This window comes from Erpetoichthys calabaricus, chromosome 10 (genome assembly GCF_900747795.2).
Source record: "Erpetoichthys calabaricus chromosome 10, fErpCal1.3, whole genome shotgun sequence".
In the NCBI taxonomy this organism is placed as follows: Eukaryota; Metazoa; Chordata; class Cladistia; order Polypteriformes; family Polypteridae; genus Erpetoichthys; species Erpetoichthys calabaricus.
The window spans coordinates 76,174,011-76,193,492 of record NC_041403.2 but is presented as its reverse complement, the minus strand read 5'-3'; the positions used below and the strand labels follow the sequence as shown (position 1 = coordinate 76,193,492).

The 19,482-nt window shown below is 41.0% G+C and overlaps 1 protein-coding gene across 1 annotated transcript in view; it reads left to right on the top strand.

Annotated features, from left to right (window-relative positions):
- Positions 1 to 658: 658 nt before the first annotated feature.
- Positions 659 to 19,482, top strand: part of elovl1a (ELOVL fatty acid elongase 1a) — a 94,990-nt gene continuing 76,166 nt past the window's right edge. Inside the window, exon 1 of the mRNA XM_028811468.2 lies at positions 659 to 815. The gene's annotated coding sequence lies outside the window, so the exon portion shown is untranslated. The remainder of the gene's footprint in view (positions 816 to 19,482) is intronic.

Here is a 19,482-nt window from a genome sequence, read left to right as displayed (position 1 = left end):
TATTGATTATTAAAGACTTTAAATTGACCCCAAATGAGTGAGTGCTGGTGTGCACATCACTATGCCCTAGGATGAAGTGGCACCAAATCCAGGGCTGGCTCCTGCCTTACACCTAGCACAGCGTTGATTACTCCCACATGACCCTGTACAGCAGGGTCTGAAAATTCATGGACATAAATACTAGCTCTACAAAGAGAGATCATGCCTAATAACACTCTTCCTTTTATGGGGAAACACAACTGAAAAATATAAACTAAAAATAGCAGAGTAAATATTATGAAAAGAAAAGAAGTCTGGAGATGGTGCTGCCTTAATTCCAATTAATCAGAGTGCTATACAGTCCTGTTGAAAAAGCACCATTAATACAGCATGCCATTTTCTACCAGCCATTTCATAATCCAGTAAAACCATCTTATTACTGTGCTGTGTCTGAGATTAAAGGCATATTTACACTTTCTTTCAGTCTGGCACCAGCTTCAGCTTGCTGCAGGCAGCTGCTGAGACGAGGATCCCAAAGCACACCAACCACCTGCATGTGAAAAGTTGCATGTTATATGAAACCCTTGTCCTCGTTACGCCCCCAGCGCATTCTGATTGGCTTTAATGAGGCATCAGTCAGACTGCTTCTGCGTGCCTCAGTTTGGTGGCACTGCTTGGAAGCCGGTTTTCCCTGCCCTGCCGGAAGAGACAGCTTGTGAAGAATCAGCTACTGTTAACTTTGCAACTCTTTTCTACAACCCAGCTTAGGAGCTCATTTCCCTGGCATCTGTCTGGAGGGTTGATACTTTATGTTACTGACTGGCTGCTAAGTTAAGGTGAGTGACTGGATTGGTTTTGATCTGGGCCTGTTCTCGATGTGCATATACAAAATCTGAGTAATATGTAAAACAAATGGCTGCTAGAAGATACAGCATCATCTGAAAGTAATGTCAGCATACCTTTTGGGATGTTAATATTATGAAGTGGGCAATAGTTCTAAGGGATTTTGTATAAGCAAAAGCATTTCATTAAGTAAATAGTACTTTTTGGATATAGTAGTGCATCTCTATTTTCAATAGCTACTATGATTTGACATGAATAAAGTTTATAAAGGAACGAATCAAAGGTAGAGTTCAAGACAACAGACTAGCTAGCCCTAAGTAACGGGTGTTCGAACTGAGGGGAATGACTTTGTAACTGTATCACATGTATAAAAGAGTCTGTATGAGGACTATAATTATAGTTAATATGAATTGCTATGACCACATCTGTTGGGACTTTGTAGTCTGTAATATTTTAAATTAAAGCCAGATGAGGTTAGATTAAACAGTGTTGAATTGAGGAAATAGATGCGGGAGTTGGGGGTGTAAGCAGTTTACTTTAGTCATGCAGTGGGGCTCCAGTGACTGGAGGCACTTAGGTAAGTCACAAGGCAGACTGATAATTTTATTTACTTAGCCACGCAATTGCAGGGTTAGGATGAACATGTGGGTAATTAAATTTTTCTGTGATATCCATGTTGTCTAAAAACTGTCCAAGACAAAAAAAATTTTTCTATATAATTATATAGCACATTTAAGTGAAACGTTTGATACAGACATTGTCTTTATTATGACACTACATATATTCAAACATTCCAGTCGTGTGTGCCCTACCAGTGCTCATGTACTGTACAGTAGGTTTTCTCTGGGTTGTCCAAATTTCAGCTTGGCACTCTATAGTTAAATGATGTTCTGTTTGTGTGTATGTGTGTGTAGAAGTGCTTGATTCCAGAATAAGTTCTAGGTCTTAAAAACACACTGAATGGGAAGAAATTGATTTAAAGAAATAAATAATGTGCAAGTTAAGGAGTGAGGACACAGGTTGTAAAGAACAGAAAGCGTAACTAAAATGGCAACTAAGGAGAGTTTCTTCAAACTAATGTGATGGGGAAATCAGAACAAACTGATGTCAAGTGATGCAGTGGTCAGCCGAACTAGATCTGAGAATCATAGGCAAGAGATAACTCAAAAACTGGCTAAGTGGACATGTTTGAATGATTGAATCATCTCCTTCCCTCTGTAAAATGTTTTGTTTTTTATACACATTACTACCTGAATGCACTGCAGCCATATCTTCAATGCTTTTTTTCCATTAAAGGCTTGTATTTATTAAAAAGACATACTTTTTTCACTGTGACCCGGAATTTGATTTATTGAGTTTGAGAATAGTGTAGGATTTCCTGAACAAAAAAAAGACAAAAATACACACCACACAAATAGAAGAGAGCCTGATGAAAGTGATGAAAGGAGACACCCTGTAACTGCCATGAACGGAGGAGTGCCAACAAGACACACCCGATGTTCTCATACCTCAGTGCCTGGCCTGCCACCAGGAGACTGCAGTTCCATACTGTATAGTTATCATCTAAACCAGCAATTCACAATAGGTGGGATGCATTAGAAGTGTCACAGACGAGCAAGCAACATCCCTCATGCCACCAGGTGGCGGCAGGATCCTGCTGACTCTTTTCCATTCCAGGAAAGGAATATGGAACATCCAGGGAATGATAGATAGACCTGATTTTTTGCAGGAAAGGCCTTGGCCCTACATAAACTATAATTGGGTTTTAATGGCCACCATCCCCCTGTCATAATACCTGGAGCACAAAGTTGGAAGAATCTGAAAGTTATTTTGGAGAATACAGGAGAATGTGAAGGTCAGTAAGCAAAGCAGGCTAACTACTACCAAGAATCCCAATTTTAAGTAGACTAAGAGGGATTCTTGTGCGTATACTGTTTTATTTTCTCCTCTGTTTTGCCTTTGCTTTTGGTTGTGTTGAACTGGAAGTAAAAGACCTTAATTGCATGAAAACATCTGTATCTGTCAGGCAACATCAGGTTTCAGGCCCTGTGATTATACTGTATACTGAGAATGATATGCATGTACATTTTAGAATTTCTACATCATCTATGATGGTATGATGTTTACTCATGCTTTATGAATATTAAATTCTCCTCCACCTCAAATGGTAAAGAATATATTTGTAAGTATGTTATATGCAACTGCAAAGAAGAGTAACAGCAAAATACATCTATGTAAGTACATTCACCAGGATGGCATGGGAGAAATTAAAGTCCCATATATAACACTGAAAAGATAGAGAGAGCCACAGTGGCAAGGGACAACAACTCTGCATGCTACTGTGGAAGAAAAACAACTATCAAAGATCATTAGACTCTGTCAGTCATGGGTTTAGGCACCAGAGCAGCACACGCAGACAGAAAGAGAGATCATCCTACCCTGGGAGGAATGTTCTCCCATTTGCTTAAGGGAGGGAACCTAGCTCAGGTGACATGGTGTCTGACCTTTTCATTTAGTAAACTAGGGGGCTTCGCCCCCTGCTCACTTCGCTCACCAACCCGCCCCCACCACCCCCCCAGCCTACACTATGCGCCAGCCACTTCATGTCTCTGCCGCTCATGTTGCGAAGAGGGGGGCTGAACAGACCCTAAGGAGATGCAGTCGCTCCTCCAAAACCCCCTCTTAAACTGTGATACAATGGGAAACAAATGCATTTTTTTTTTTACCTCCTCTTTAATCGATCAGCTGCTGGATTGCTGCTGCTGCCGTGCCGCATTATCTGCATCTCGCATAGCACCCTTCTGTCATATCACCTATGTCCATATATTCAATCTCTTTTTGCTTTTACCTTTTCATCAATATCGCACTGAATTTTGATTCCGTGTTTGGAATTACATTGTGACAACACAACGTATAACTGCCTGTGAGTGAATATCGTTTCTTTCTCTCTATAAGAAATGTGTCTTACAATACCATTCACACAAATGAGAAATGATTTCTCTCGCAGGATTTCACTTTCACCAAACAACTAATCTTTTCATTCTCGCAGATACACCTCTTCATTGGGAAGAAACACTCATGTTTTTTTCCCCTGACGGCAACACGAATTATATGATCTACAGTTAGGTCCACAAATATTTGGACAGAGACAACTTTTTTCTAATTTTGGTTCTGTACATTACCACAATGAATTTTAAATGAAACAACTCAGATGCAGTTGAAGTGCAGACTTTCAGCTTTAATTCAGTGGGGTGAACAAAACGATTGCATAAAAATGTGAGGCAACTAAAGCATTTTTTTAACACAATTCCTTCATTTCAGGGGCTCAAAAGTAATTGGACAAATTAAATAGCTGGAAATAAAATGCTCATTTCTAATACTTGGTTGAAAACCCTTTGCTGGCAATGATAGCCTGAAGTCTTGAACTCATGGACATCACCAGATGCTGGGTTTCCTCCTTTTTAATGCTCTGCCAGGCCTTTACTGCAGCGGCTTTCAGTTGCTGTTTCTTTGTGGGCCTTTCTGTCTGAAGTTTAGTCTTCAACAAGTGAAGTGCATGCTCAATTGGGTTAAGATCAGGTGACTGACTTGGCCATTCAAGAATTTTCCACTTCTTTGCTTTAATAAACTCCTGGGTTGCTTTGGCTGTATGTTTGGGGTCATTGTCCATCTGTATCATGAAACGCTGCCCAATCAATTTGACTGCATTTAGCTGGATTTGAGCAGGCAGTATGTCTCTGAACACCTCAGAATTCATTCGGCTGCTTCTGTCCTGTGTCACATCATCAATAAACACTAGTGTCCCAGTGCCACTGGCAGCCATGCACGCCCAAGCCATCACACCGCCTCCACTGTGTTTTACAGATGATGTGGTATGCTTTGGATAATGAGCTGTTCCACGCCTTCTCCATACTTTTTTCTTGCCATCATTCTGGTAGAGGTTGATCTTGGTTTCATCTGTCCAAAGAATGTTTTTCCAGAACTGTGCTGGCTTTTTTAGATGTTCTTTAGCAAAGTCCAATCTAGCCTTTCTATTCTTGAGACTTATGAGTGGCTTGTACCTTACAGTGCACCCTCTGTATTTACTTTCATGCAGTCTTCTCTTTATGGTAGACTTGGATATCGATACGCCTACCCCCTGGAGAGTGTTGTTCACTTGGTTGGCTGTTGTGAAGGGGTTTCTCTTCACCATGGAAATGATTCTGCGATCATCCACCACTGTTGTCATCCGTGGACGTCCAGGTCTTTTTGCATTGCTGAGTTCACCAGTGCTTGCTTTCTCTCAGGATGTACCAAACTGTAGATTTTGCCACTCGTAATATTGTAGCAATTTCTCGGATGGGTTTTTTCTGTTTTCGCAGCTTAAGGATGGCTTCTTTCACCTGCATGGAGAGCTCCTTTGACCGCATGTTGTCTGTTCACAGCAAAATCTTCCATATGCAAGCACCACACCTCAAATCAACTCCAGGCGTTTTATCTGCTTAATTGATAATGGCATAACGACAGACTTGCCCACGCCTGCCCATGAAATAGCCTTTGAGTCAATTGTCCAATTACTTTTGAGCCCCTGAATGGAAGGGATTGTGTTAAAAAAATGCTTTAGTTGCCTCACATTTTTATGCAATCGTTTTGTTCACCCCACTGAATTAAAGCTGAAAGTCTGCACTTCAACTGCATCTGAGTTGTTCCATTTAAAATTCATTGTGGTAATGTACAGAACCAAAATTAGAAAAAAGTTGCCTCTGTCCAAATATTTATGGACCTAACTGTACAAGTCTCCGACTTAAAGTTTAAATCCAAACAATATATTTGATCTCTTTTCGCTGTTCCGTTATTTCACCGAGTAATAATTTCCATTTGACTGAGTTAATGCGATCCTTACTATCCAAGAGACTTTCGAATTTTCGTACTTCCATTATTTCTAACCTGCTCTGCATGTGTACCACACCAATGTTTTTGAATTCTTTATGATGTTCTACTTTGTCATCTACTCTTTGTTTTATTTCCGGCCCCAGGCATGGTTAAATCTCTTGGCACAAAGACTCGTTTCGCGGGATGTGAACGTGTCTCTCTGAGAAAATCACGTCTCATCTCCTTCCAACCTTCCAAGATTTTTTTTTATAACAGAGAGATAAAAAAGAAATAGAGCCAGTAGGTGGCAGTAAAGGCTCCAGAGGTGAAGTTTAAAACAGGTTAAAAGGTAATGACTAATTTCAGGGACGATTCAGATGTATGACAGGTGGTAGCAGAACCAGTACACTTCCAGAGGACTCTCAGTCCCCTATATGAATAATCAGTAGACAATGTCAAGATTGGCATCTGGTGGAACACGTTTTCATACTGACTCTTACGGAGATTTTATAGCTCATTTTTGTTAGTTATTATCTGTTTTCTGACTCACTTTTGCCATTTGGTTTCAGTATTAGCATTATGTGCTGTGCTTGTTATGGTCTCATTGTTGGTTTGAAGGTCTTTGCCGTCTCAGTGGTGTGTTCAGCAACACCTTACAAAATTTATTTTTTCTTGTGCCTACTCACAGTCACACCATCATTATAACTGCACTATAGTGCCTCATTTATTTTTTTGTGCTGTCACAGTGATCACTGGGCACATTCACATTGTGGGACAAGCATTTTTGGGTTATTTTGTGTCATGTGCTCACCACAAAGACTGGGCATCTTTTCCTTATAATAGGGGGCTGGAGATAGAGAGTAAACATCAGCTATTCTGACCTTAAATGGAATTGCTTTTGTCATTTCTAGGGCAACATTTTTGAAGGACCTTTATATCAATAGCACACATATTATTAATTTCAGTGCTTCGGAACCCATTTATTTCTGTCTGCCCTTGTCCATTTGTTCTATTATTTCGGTTTTCCCATTTCTCCTTTTTAGTTTCATGGTGCTCACTAGAAGCCAGTTTTTTTCAGGGAGGTACATGCACTTCTCTATGCATGGACAGATTCAAAGTTCATCTATAAGGCCTTCCTATTTAGCTGCTTTTTCTTCTTGACTAGTATTCTCCTGCGAAAGATTAGAATCACGTACTGTTCTCATTAGTGCCTCCCTATTGCTTTGAAAATCCTTGGTGACTCAGCAGCCTGCTCTGTAATCTTAAAATGTTTTTTTTATTTTCCTTATGCCTACTCACTGTTGCTGATTACGTGGAAGCTATCTTTGATCACTGTTTCTTTAAGGTGTGCTGAGGACTTGGGTACAGAGAAACTACTTGATGCTGCTCTAGCCTGGTGTTCCTGACCATAGAAATGATTAAATGGTGTTTAATGCTGGCCACTGGGCAGAGGTCATATTAATTCTAGACTTGGGAGGAGATTTGAGGCAAAGACTCACTGGTGGAAGGTAGGCAAGAGGGTGGTCACCCTACTTGGTAAACAGAGACAAGAGTCTATAGTAGGAGGTCCCAGAGGGGCAGCAGGATTTTGTTTTTTCCTTTCTTTTGTACTCTGTGTTCTCCCACTTTAACTCTTCTGTTTAGTTTGTTAAAACAAACTCCCCAGTGTTGATATTTTGGAACTGATTGTGAAAAAAGCAACACTAAGGCATTCTCCTGTTACACTAAATAAATATATATGAACAACTAGCTAGATTGTGTATTATTATTCAGTATAATATCCATATGCTCCAAAGGGCTGGAACTGCCTCCCAAGACACAGGTTACTTACATGTGCCTTAAGCTATTTATAGTCTTTCTGCTAATTGATTCTGCCAGAGTTGTGTTCCTTATGCCAGCTGCTCTCTTACAAGGCGTGTATTTTACACTGAAAGTCTAGGCATTGTTTGACTGCAAAATATTGAATGGGTGTGATCAGGAGTTCTCTAAATAAAGAAAAAAAAATTATTTCATTGTAAGTTTGTCTTTTTATACTGTTCGGATATTTTAAATATATTCCTGAGCTTTGTAGGAGACTCAGACGTACCGGGAGAGTAGCCAACAAGTTTGACTCTCCAAACGGTTCTTAAATAGAAGCCTTTGTGCTCAACTAACAAATGACTTTTCAAGAAGTGGACAGCCTTTGACCTTTCTCCACTAGTGGTTTGATTGAGTTCAAAGTCAGATGAAGGTATAGCCCACAGATAAATGAAGACATGGGATGTTTGTGTGGGTGTGTTTATCTTGCTAGACTTTTGTACTTCTTCTGACTTTATTTCAGTGTTAATGTAATGCAGGTAATCACATTAACCTTTTGCAGAAGTTGGCAAGCAAGAAATGACAGAGGCCAAGCGGGACAGGGCAGGGCCTGGCAGTGCCATAGGAAAGACAGGGACTCATGTATAGGCCCTGTCAACACAATTCCTCACTGCAGTTGAGAAAGAAGGACAACACCCAAGTAGAATAACTTGTTCAAAGAATTCTTAGGATGTTAGCAACTTAATGGGCGTGGGAATAAAAGAATGCTTGGGGTGGTGAGGAGAGGGCAGGCAGTAGGAGGTTAGGTAATTGGCCTGCTGGGGAAAATCTAGGCAGCAAATATTATACTGGACTTGAGTGGGTTTCAGAACTATTGGGTAATCTGGAGTTACCAGAGAAAGTTATGGTAAAGTGGCATCAGAATATTAAGATGCCATTTCTAACAGTAAAAGTGATTGCAGGGATTGTCCTGGCAGGGTGTAAAGGACAGTGCCATTGCATGGACTTGGCTGGTGGGAGGAAGAGAGACTAGAGACATAAACAGTCAGAGAGAGAAAGAGTTGTTAGGTCAGTTTCTGAAATGTTTTACAGCACCTTGCCACCCTACCTGAATGATAAAGGTTTGAGGAATGCTAGTGTAATACAGATATGGCCACAGGTTTTGTTTCTATCATGTTGATTTGCTATTTTGTGCTCTCCCTTTATTCATCACTCCTTTTGAGTCTGTTTGACACAAGTCACTGTCCTTGTATGCCTTGCCCCCTTCTCCATTTATTCTCCTCACAAAGATGTTATGAGAGCACACCCTAGAGGTCACACTGTCCATTCACTAGAACCAGTGTGTCACATCACTTTGGAATTTCTGTGTGCAGCATATTCTGCGAACAATTAACTGCCAGTCTCTTAATTCTTGGCAACAGTTGTATGCTGGCCCATGTAGCATGCAGGGTTCCATCGAAAAATGTTTTTTGTAGACTCTAAATAGAGAAAAGCCCCTTAAGGGGCTTGGTAATAATTTGCTTCATGAAATATCTGGCCAGGTCCATTTAAAAGCCATGCACATTCTCCTCTAACATTTTATCTCAGTCCATGAAACTTCCCTAGTATCAGGTCTGAAATTATTAAACTTCTAGAAAATGCACCACTATTCCAGTACCTGCAGAGAACTGAATGAAAGTTTATAACCATGAAAAAGCAGACAAAAGAGTTGTGGTTCAGTGGGCAGCACTGCTGATTTATGGATCTAGTGTTCTGGATCTGGTTGTTATCTGTGTGGAGTTTGAACATTGTTCCCACACCAGTGCTAGTCTTCCTCAAGGTACTCCTGTTTTCCTTCTATATTCCCAAAGATATGTAAGTTAGGTATCAAAAATAGTCCTTATCACAGAGTGAAACCCTGATGTAGAAACCTGGCAGAAAAATGCCCATGCTTGAAACATAGGTGCCACGTGTCACAACAAGCCACTACACAATGAAGCTAAACCAGAATGCTAATCATTGTATGCAGTGCTCACAGTTACCAGGGATGAAATTCTGTGCAGGGGACAGCCACCAGGTGATGATGGTTGACCCACTGCCATTGTATAAAACTGATAGGCTGGCATGTGGTTTATGTAGTGGATGCATACTAGGAAGCTAGCAACTGGAGATGGGTGAAAGCATAACCACTCAGGTAAAAACTACTGCTCAGAACATGGAATTGCTTGCTGCCAGGAATTGGGCTGGAGCTCCACTGTTCATCTTTCCTTAGGCCTACCTTTAGTTTCTGACTCCCCTCATCTAAATATGTTGCTATTTGCTCCAGCATTGTGCTTTAGACTTGCAAAACTCCATTTAGAACTCCTTTTGTTTAGCAGTTAGTTTTTTCATATTTAAGGGTACTTGTGCTTCTTGACCTTCTTCTATGTTTCTTTGCTGACCAGTGAGTTTACCTAGCATTACGGTTCTTTTTTCAATTTCAGTCTGTGACCTCCTGCCTGTTTTTGGCTTCTTTTTTGAGATTTGCTCAAATATATATATTGTCTGCTATATGACTGCCTGTCTCTTTTTGTTTTTTTAATTGTTCTTTTTAGATTACAAACTTGCATAACTACACTTGGATAACTTTATAAACATGTTTACACTTCTTATGTGGCTCGCCGTCATCTTGGTTATTAGCTTTGTGTGTGTAGTAAGCTGTGGTATACGGAGCAGGGAATTGTAGAATTGTTGTTTGGTCCAGACTTGCTTAATGGAGAGTCAAAGCTTGGTGGCTGTGCTCAATATGCTCCAGCATTTCTTGGTGCATAGGGTTACCATACATCCAGGTTTCCCCAGACATGTCCTTGTTTTAAGGGTCAGTCCGGGCAGTTTTTACAAAACTGTCAGCTTGTCCACATTTTTCACATTGCAGTCCACCATTCCCACGCCTAGTTTACTTTTTTCAAATTCACCTCCTTTGTTTTTTTTTTACCTACCATGTAATTCTTACCCAACATCAGATGAACCAGGGAAGGCTGTTGATCAGTGGTTCTTGAACAAAGTGCACCACGCACATTGGGGAAGTTAATAAGTAAATACCCTTCCCTTGGCATTCATCACCCCACTAACACCACCTCATGGTCTTATATGGAGTGAAGCTCCATCCCCCCCAAAGACCCACCACCTCTTATACATAGGAAGTCTTTTTTTATTTCTGTCTCCTCTGTTTTGGCTCAGGAAATATGGCAACCCAATTGGCTCAAGAAATCAACATGTACCTTACACTAGCCTATGGTCAACCCAAAATGTCCCAGTTTGCTTGAATTATGCCTAGAACACACAATAAGGGCTGGTGGGTCATTGACACTTATTGTTATTTTTTGTCTCTCAAACAAACCAAACATAGCCTTGGCTGGATTAAGTACCAAAGTGTTCTCCTTGCTCAAGACATTTCAGTATACATTATGGACAGGAATATAGTCATACCAGGGGCCAGCAGTTACACGGAAGGGTTTTTTTTCCAATCTTGTGCCAACTTATTGTGTTTTATCATTTATCGTCTTGGCAGTTTCTGTCTCACAAGTGATGTTTTGATTTAACCTTTACTCAACACTAATTTTATCCATCCATCCATTTTCCAACCCGCTGAATCCAAACACAGGGTCACGGGGGTCTGCTGGAGCCAATCCCAGCCAACACAGGGCACAAGGCAGGAAACAATCCTGGGCAGGGTGCCAACCCACCGCAGGACACACACAAACACCAAGCACACACTAGGGCCAATTTAGAATCACCAATCCACCTAACCTGCATGTCTTTGGACTGTGGGAGGAAACCGGAGCGCCCGGAGGAAACCCACGCAGACACGGGGAGAACATGCAAACTCCACGCAGGGAGGACCCGGGAAGCGAACCCGGGTCCCCAGGTCTCCCAACTGCGAGGCAGCAGCGCTACCCACTGCGCCACCGTGCCGCCCACTAATTTTATGATGTTTTCAATTTAGCAAGTTACTCTATGCTATTTTTGAAATCATACCTGTCTTAGTATGCTGATGTTTGATGTATTGTAGCTAACTTCTAGGTTAGTGGTGGCTCTGAGGCTAAATATCCACACTAGTGTCTAGTGTTACTGGCAGAAGGGATCTTACTTTGTTGGGTCTTTAACCGGAAAATTGTTCCAGGGGTGATATATAATGGCTGACCCTTTGCTCTGACCTCCAGAGATCTTGTGAAAAGATAATCGTATATCAAATTGAATCTGAAATTCTGTTTGATTCAAGTCCTGGTGTTCAACAAGAAAGAGATGCCTACTCATTTGTGACCATGTATGGAAGCCTGGGGGAAAATTTTACATTAAGGGCTCAAAACAATACTAGAAACAAAAATCATCTTGGTTAATGAAATCTTCTTCTTCTTCTCCTTTCGGCTGCTCCCGTTAGGGGCTGCCACAGTGGAGTCCTTCATTATTCAGGTTTTTAGTTGTCTGACATCATCAGGAAATGACAACAAAAAGTGACATGGATACTTCTCTTGAATTGTATCTAAACTTGGAAATTGCTTATCTACAGTGGTTATACCATTTAAAACACTGATATAACTGAAGCCGTTCTTCAGAGCACCAGCATATGCATCACATTTTAATCATTTTATGGCCGCTTATTTATGGGAGTGAATTGGCCTCTGCCTTCAAAAGTAAAACTCCAGCTCTGCTTAATGAAGATTTTTATCATTTTCTGAATTCTCTCCTTTCATCAGAGAACCACAGGATGTCAGAGTCTGTTCTTGTAGTGTCAGTCACAGCAGAAACCATTCCTGGATGTAACGCCACTTGGGCCAGTTTGGAAGTATTAATTAGCCTAATGTACGTCTCTTGGATTTGATGTGAAATTGGAGTCCCTGGATGAAATCCACATGGACATGCCATATTTTGTTTATTGCTTTTGGCCTATCATACTGTATTAACTTGAAAGGTGTTATATATCACAGATTGTTCATCAGAACAAATCATTAATAAACTGTTTTAAGGCAGTTTTTGTGGAAATAAACTCATACAGATATCTGCAGTGATGGCAGAAGTGCAAATTCTGAGCAAATTTTAGAACAAACTAACAGAGAATCTTCACTAAGAAAACAGACAAGCTCAAAATTGTGTTTGTGATTGTTTTGTTAAATCTATAAAGAAGAAGTGATCTTTATTGTGTCTGTTTTAGCGTTCTCCTCTGTGTCACACTCTTCTTCTATTTACAGTATCCATCCATCCATTTTCCAACACGCTGAATCCAAACACAGGGTCACGGGGGTCTGCTGGAGCCAATCCCAGCCAACACAGGGCACAAGGCAGGAACCAATCCCAGGCAGGGTGCCAACCCACCACAGGACACTCACAAACACACCCACACACCAAGCACACACTAGGGCCAATTTAGAATCGCCAATGCACCTAACCTGCATGTCTTTGAACTGTGGGAGGAAACCGGAGCGCCCGGAGGAAACCCACGCCGACATGGGGAGAACATGCAAACTCCACACAGGGAGGACCCGGGAAGCGAACCCAGGTCTCCTAACTGTGAGGCAGCAGCGCTACCACTGCGCCACCGTGCCGCCCTATTTACAGTATATGTAAAGAAATAACCTGTTTTGAATCTACAAGTTATCTGGTTGACTTTTTCTTTTGTTAATAATTTTCAATCAGATGCCAACTGATACCATATCATTTTCTAAGCCCACTTAATCCAGAGTAGGGTCTTGGGGGACTGAAGCCCATCCTACCAAGCATAGGGCACAAGATAGGAACAATCCCCTGGATTCTGGACAGGGTGCCAGTTCATTGCAGGGGAACACACTCACACACACCCATTAGAGCCAGTTTAGTCTTTGTCTAACCTGCATGTCTTTGTACTGTGGAAAGAAAACATTGGAAACCCATGTGCACTGGAAGAATATGCAAACTCCACACAGGGAGGAACCAGGTTGCAAACCCTTCTCTCCTTACTGCAAAGCAGCAGTGCAGCTACTGTGCCACAGAGAAGCCAACTGATGTTGTATCATTTTTCCCATTCATTCAATTCTAAAATTCTTTTCTTCCTTGAATGGTGTCCTTGAAAGGAAATTATTATCTGTTTCTATCTGAAAAAGCTTGAAGCTTAGTTCTGTTGTCCTCCTCCTGTCATCTGACTCTGAGTTTCAAATGATACTAAAAGTAACAGTTACATTTGATACTTTTGCTGTGTTATCAAACAACTTCACAAAAGGACAGAATGAACAGCAAACAAGAGATGAACACTGTTTCAGATTATTTTACTTTGAAGTTAATATTCACCATAAGTACAGTAGAGCTGTACTGCAGTCATTAATTATTGTGTTTTATATTACTGTATTAGTAATAAGAGAAGGAACTAGACTAAAATGTCTGAGAAGAGTAGTACCTGCCTTGTGCCTGCTGCAGTTAGGATTGTCCCTGGTCCCTGCAATTGTAAAATGGATTAAACTGGCTTGAGTATGAGCTGTATGTATGTATGTTTGAACTAAAACTAACTGTCCCAAAGGAGATAGAACAACAACCAATCTAACTATTTCCTAAAACCATTTATCCCAATAGCCAGAAGGGTGAAGCCTACCCTGGCAACATCAAACATAGAGATAGAAAGCACTCACATTCACTCATATGGAGCTAGATTACAGTGAATCTTAACCTATTATGCACTTCTTTGGAAGAAAACCCAAGTACCCAAAGAAAATACACAAGGCCTTGATGAGAACATGAGCCATGATCCCCAGTAATATAAGGCAGCTGCCCTAACCGCTGCTCCATTATGCACCTTTCAGATAACACATCAGCATATTCTCTTTCTAAGTACCATGTCTTTGGTATGCTTTACAAGAATTCAGATTTGTCCACTGCATAAGTACATACAGTAGTAGTATACTGTAGGTTCATTTCCATTCCACTCTTGCCATAACAAAGGTGTTCTAACAGCAAAGCCAAGAAAACATCCCTTCAGGTTACTTATTGAGTTTCATTTTAATCAACAATATCAAATAATCACCAATGACAATAAGGTTTTACTTGTCCAAAACAACAGTTTAGTTCTGCTACAAGTCAAATTGAATTTTCAAAAGAATTGTTGTTACCCTTTTTTTCAGAGCTGAGACAAATTTTAATTGGTCTTCGTTGCACAAATAATTAACATAAAGCCTAAAAACATTCTGTTGGTGTTTCATCTGTTAATTTAACATAACATTCTCAAACAATCCAGTTCAGAGTCAGAGAGGCTCAGAGTCTATCCCAACAACCAAATCATCACATTCTTGGGATGTGCAGGGGAAACCTACAGAGACTTTGCAAGAATGTGCAAGCTCAACAAAGACAGTGACCCAATGCAGGATTTGAACTTGGGAAGCTAGATCTGTGAGACAGAAGCACAAACCACTGCACTAGTGTGCCCCATTGGATACTTTCAGATCAAAGATATATAATTATGTGGCAACATAAAGTGACATATTCAAGATTTAGGAAGAAATAAGGCAACCATAAGGATGCCAGTTCTGTGGTAAAGAAAATACATTTCCACTTATACTGGAAAGATACCAGTTCCTTTAACAAGGTACAGTACTTTTTTTTTTTTTAATGCTGTAATATTAAGAGGGGGCGGCATGGTGGCGCAGTGGTAGTGCTGCTGCCTCGCAAGTAAGGAGACCTGGGTTAGCTTCCCAGGCCCTCCCTGCGTGGAGTTTGCATGTTCTCCCCGTGTCTGCGTGGGTTTCCTCCAGGTGCTCCGGTTTCCTCCCACAGTCCAAAGACATGCAGGTTAGGTGCATTGGCGATCCTAAATTGTCCCTAATGTGTGCTTGGTGTGTGGGTGCATGTGTGTCCTGCAGTGGGCTTGCGCCCTGCCCAGGGTTTGTTCCTGCCTTGCGCCCTGTGTTGGCTGGGATTGGCTCCAGCAGACCCCCGGGACCCTGTGTTAGGATATAGTGGGTTGGATAATGGATGGATGGATAATATTAAGGACTTCACACTTTGGCCCCAGCTGTTTTTGTCACATGCTGAGTGAATTCCACATCATGGGGCCAATAAACCCACAAAAATGTTACACCTCCTCTATTTTTATTATCAAGCATTTTTAAATGGATAGATAGGATAGACAGTGTAAGAAAGAGGAAGGACAATAAAGGGTTTGGCCAGCTGTGCCCATATATTGTTGAAAACAACAAAAAAATAGATTTCAAAAATAAAACCAACAAAGTAACGTCTTCTCAGATGCAATTTCAAAGCTGAACTACCTATGAATGTCAACCTTCTGGTTTTATGTGGTTCCTGCAGGAAGGGGTGGGTCCAGGAGACCGGACACCAAAAGTGAGGTCAGAAATGGTAGGGCTGTCAATCTTCCAGTCTGCAGATGGAGAAAAACAGAAGGCATTAGTACACAGTTCCAAACCATCAAGTGAGCCCTTAAGTAGTCTCCCAAACACATACATGTGACACAGCCCTGCCCCCTCAGCCCAGACCCATTGGACTGGGCATTCCGAACCACAAGGTCATGAACCTGAGAAACAGTGTCAATGTTAGCAAGAAGAGTACCTCGACATTTTGGACTTTGAACCGGAAAGGCTGCAGGTCCAGGAACCATCTAGTGACTTGAGGATTCTACTCTATTTACAGGGCCAGCCTTTGGAGGGGAGCATGGTCTGTGACAAGAGTGAACTGACCAATAAGGTAGTACCTCAGCTGGTTAATAGCCCATTAAATCAACAAGGCTTCACATATCACTACCGCACACCTGGTTTATCGGTCCAAAAGTTTCCGGCTCTGGAACATGATGGGGTGTCCTACACTGTCGACAGCTTGGCTCAGCTCGGCACCAGGACCTGTGTTCAAAGCGGGTCTGGACAATAAAAAGGTAAAGAAAAGTTAGGAGCCTTCAAAACCTGTGCAGAGGTTAGGGCCTGTTTTAAGTCACTAAATACATATTCTGCTTTTTAATCACATACTGTACCATTGTGATGGAAGTACACTTTTTCGTTAAATCCAACAATGGTGCTGCCTTCTAAGAGAAACGAGAAACAAACTGGCGGTAGTACCCTGCTAACCATAAGAAAGCCTGCACCTGCCTCTTGGTTTTCAGACGAGGCCTTTTCAAAATGGCATCTATTTTTGAACAGTGTGGCTGAACCGTCCCACTGCCTCCAAGTAGCCCAGATACAGTATTTGGATTCTGGTGTATATGGAGCCCAGCATTACTTAGTCCTAGTTGGACGACTTAAACATGCTCTGTGTGTTCCTACCAGGTGCTGGAAAAGATGATGACATCATTTAGGTAGACGGCACTATAGGAATTGTGGGGTTGTAGCACTCTGTCCACCACATGTTGGAAAGTCACAGGAGCCCCATGCAATCCAAATGGGAGGACACAATATCACCAGTTTCCAATAGGGGTACTAAATGCGGTCTTCTCCTTTGCAGAGTCCGTTAAAGGAATCTGCCAATACCCTTTTGTCATGTCAAGCCTGGTCAAGTATTGAGCTTCACCAAGTTGCTCGAGGAGTTTGTTCACTTGCATGACAATATGCAGATAGATAGATAGATAGATAGATAGATAGATAGATAGATAGATAGATAGATAGATAGATAGATAGATAGATAGATAGATAGATAGATAGATAGATACACTTTGATGTCACCAATTAACCTAAAATAAAAATATTCAGGGAGATAAAAGGAGCAAGTGCAAATAAAGTCACACAGAGATCTGCAAATTTTTCAAACCACCTAGTCTCTAGAAATGCAAACCACCACCATTGTGATCTAAACATAGAGTTACAGTGAAAGAGAGAGAAAGAGAGTATACAGTATGTACAACATCATTCTGCCCACTCTGGGTCATTATTAAGCATTACTAAGTTCACTTATCCATCCCTTTTCTGAACCTGCCGTTTCTACCACAAGGTCATATGGAGCTGGAGCTCAGCCTTAGAATCTGGTTATCACAGAATGCTTTCACATGCACTCACCAACAACTTTACAATTTATAGTCAAAATTTAATCTAGCAGTATATTTTTTGAATGTAAGTGAAAACTAAGATACTAGGAGAAAGCTCAAATGGACAAAGAAAAAAATATCTAATCTACTCATATTTAGAAAAGTGAGGATTAAACCTCAGTAACTAGAGTGGTGAAGTAACAATATTATATACTGCTTGTTCATCCCTCAGTCCTCAGTCTCATTGTAACAAGTGATCAGTACGTGCAGTATGAGCGTTTGAGCCCAGTCAGCCTTTTGTTTCTGGAATCTGATTGGTCACTACAGAATCCCAGGCATTTGGTGCCTTCTGATGCAAAGCAGAACCTGACCTTGGACATGGCCGCTATCCATCATGCTCTTTGCTGGGTGCTTTTTAACTCCTCTGTTGGTTGTTACTAACTTTTTAAATCCTCATCCCAAAAATACCTTCCTTATACCATCTGTTTGTGGGTAGCTTGTTCTGACAAACTCTTCTTTAGAACTAAATCACACACACTCAGTTCATAGTCAATTCTAGCTATTCCCTTCCTGCTTGCCAAATAGTTGATAACAGGAACATCCTTCAGCAAATGAAGGATTTGTTTCCAAAATATTCCATTTCATCAACACTCTTAAATCTGAACTAAATGTAACAGATGTCTCTATGTAAACCAGGTACACTTATGACATTTCAGAAGAAGTCTGGACCTTAAAATGGCTACCCTGCACCACAGTCTGTGGTTTAGTTTCACCACCTTCACACCCAACTAAATTGGCAAAAATATATTGAAAAGTATGGACAGCTTGGTGACACATCAATTAGACCTGCTGCCTCACTGCTTCACGGACCTGGAGTTGGTTGCCCTGCTGGTCACTGACTATGTAGTTAGCATGTACACCCCTTTCCTCTTATATTCAAATAACGTGATTATTTGCTTAATTCACCCAGAATGTGTGAGGGTCCTTTAAGATAAATTCCTGTTCCATCCAAAATTGGTTCTAGCACCTCTCAACTCCATAATAAAAAATTTGTAGTTAGAAAATGGATGGATTTTTTATGTGTAAAAAATAGGACAAAGATTGACATCTTTAGCGTATATGTTATTTTTATCCCCATTCTGAAAATTTGTCAATCATAACATAACATTCTCAAATCTGATTGATTCAGTTCAGGATTGTAAGCCCTTTATGTAGTACAGGGCACAAGGTGAGAAACAACTGGAGAGAGTACCAGGCCCTGCCAGGCTCACAAACACATGGCCAGATTGGAATCAGCAATTAACCTAAAGTGCATGTCTTTGGAAAAGTGGGAGGAAATCTAACACAGACATGGAGAGAATGTGAAAACTCCACATGGACAATAAGCAGACATGGGATTCTATCTTGAGACTCTGTATCCAAGGGGGCGGCAGCACTAAGCGGTACAGTTCTGTGTATTTTTCAAATTGAACCTTGTGCTCTTTCCACCCTGTTTGGAATCTTACCAGGCAGAGAACAATTAATCAAATTTTATGGCCATTCTGAAAAACTAGCAAAGTGTCTGAATCTCTGGGTGGAGACTGTACCTTCACCTCATTTCCAATGGAACACAGGCATATCTTATTTCAATAAACTGGATGGGATTGGGCACACCCTTAGAGGATCAGCAACTAGTTTTACTCAGCACTGCACTTGTCTGGCCCAGTAACCTAACAACATGGTAATATTTATTTAACATTATTAGAACTATTTGTTCAAGTACATTTGCCTATATTTATATGTGTATAATGTAGGCAAGCCATTATTTTTAGGGAAAGCTAATACATTTATTCAGTAAGCTGGAGCTCACAGGTAGCCTAACTTTAAAGACCTGCCTCTATAAAATGGACTGCCTAGAAATGCAAAGCAGGGTGGCTGATGAAACATCTGGAAGATAAGACAGACTGTACAACAGAGTACAAATGGCTTTGGACATCTGAACACAACAACTGGAGGTGAGGACAGCAGTCCCATTTGATGTCTTTTGACCAGTGTGAAGTACTAGTCAGGGGAGCATGCATGAATACTATAAA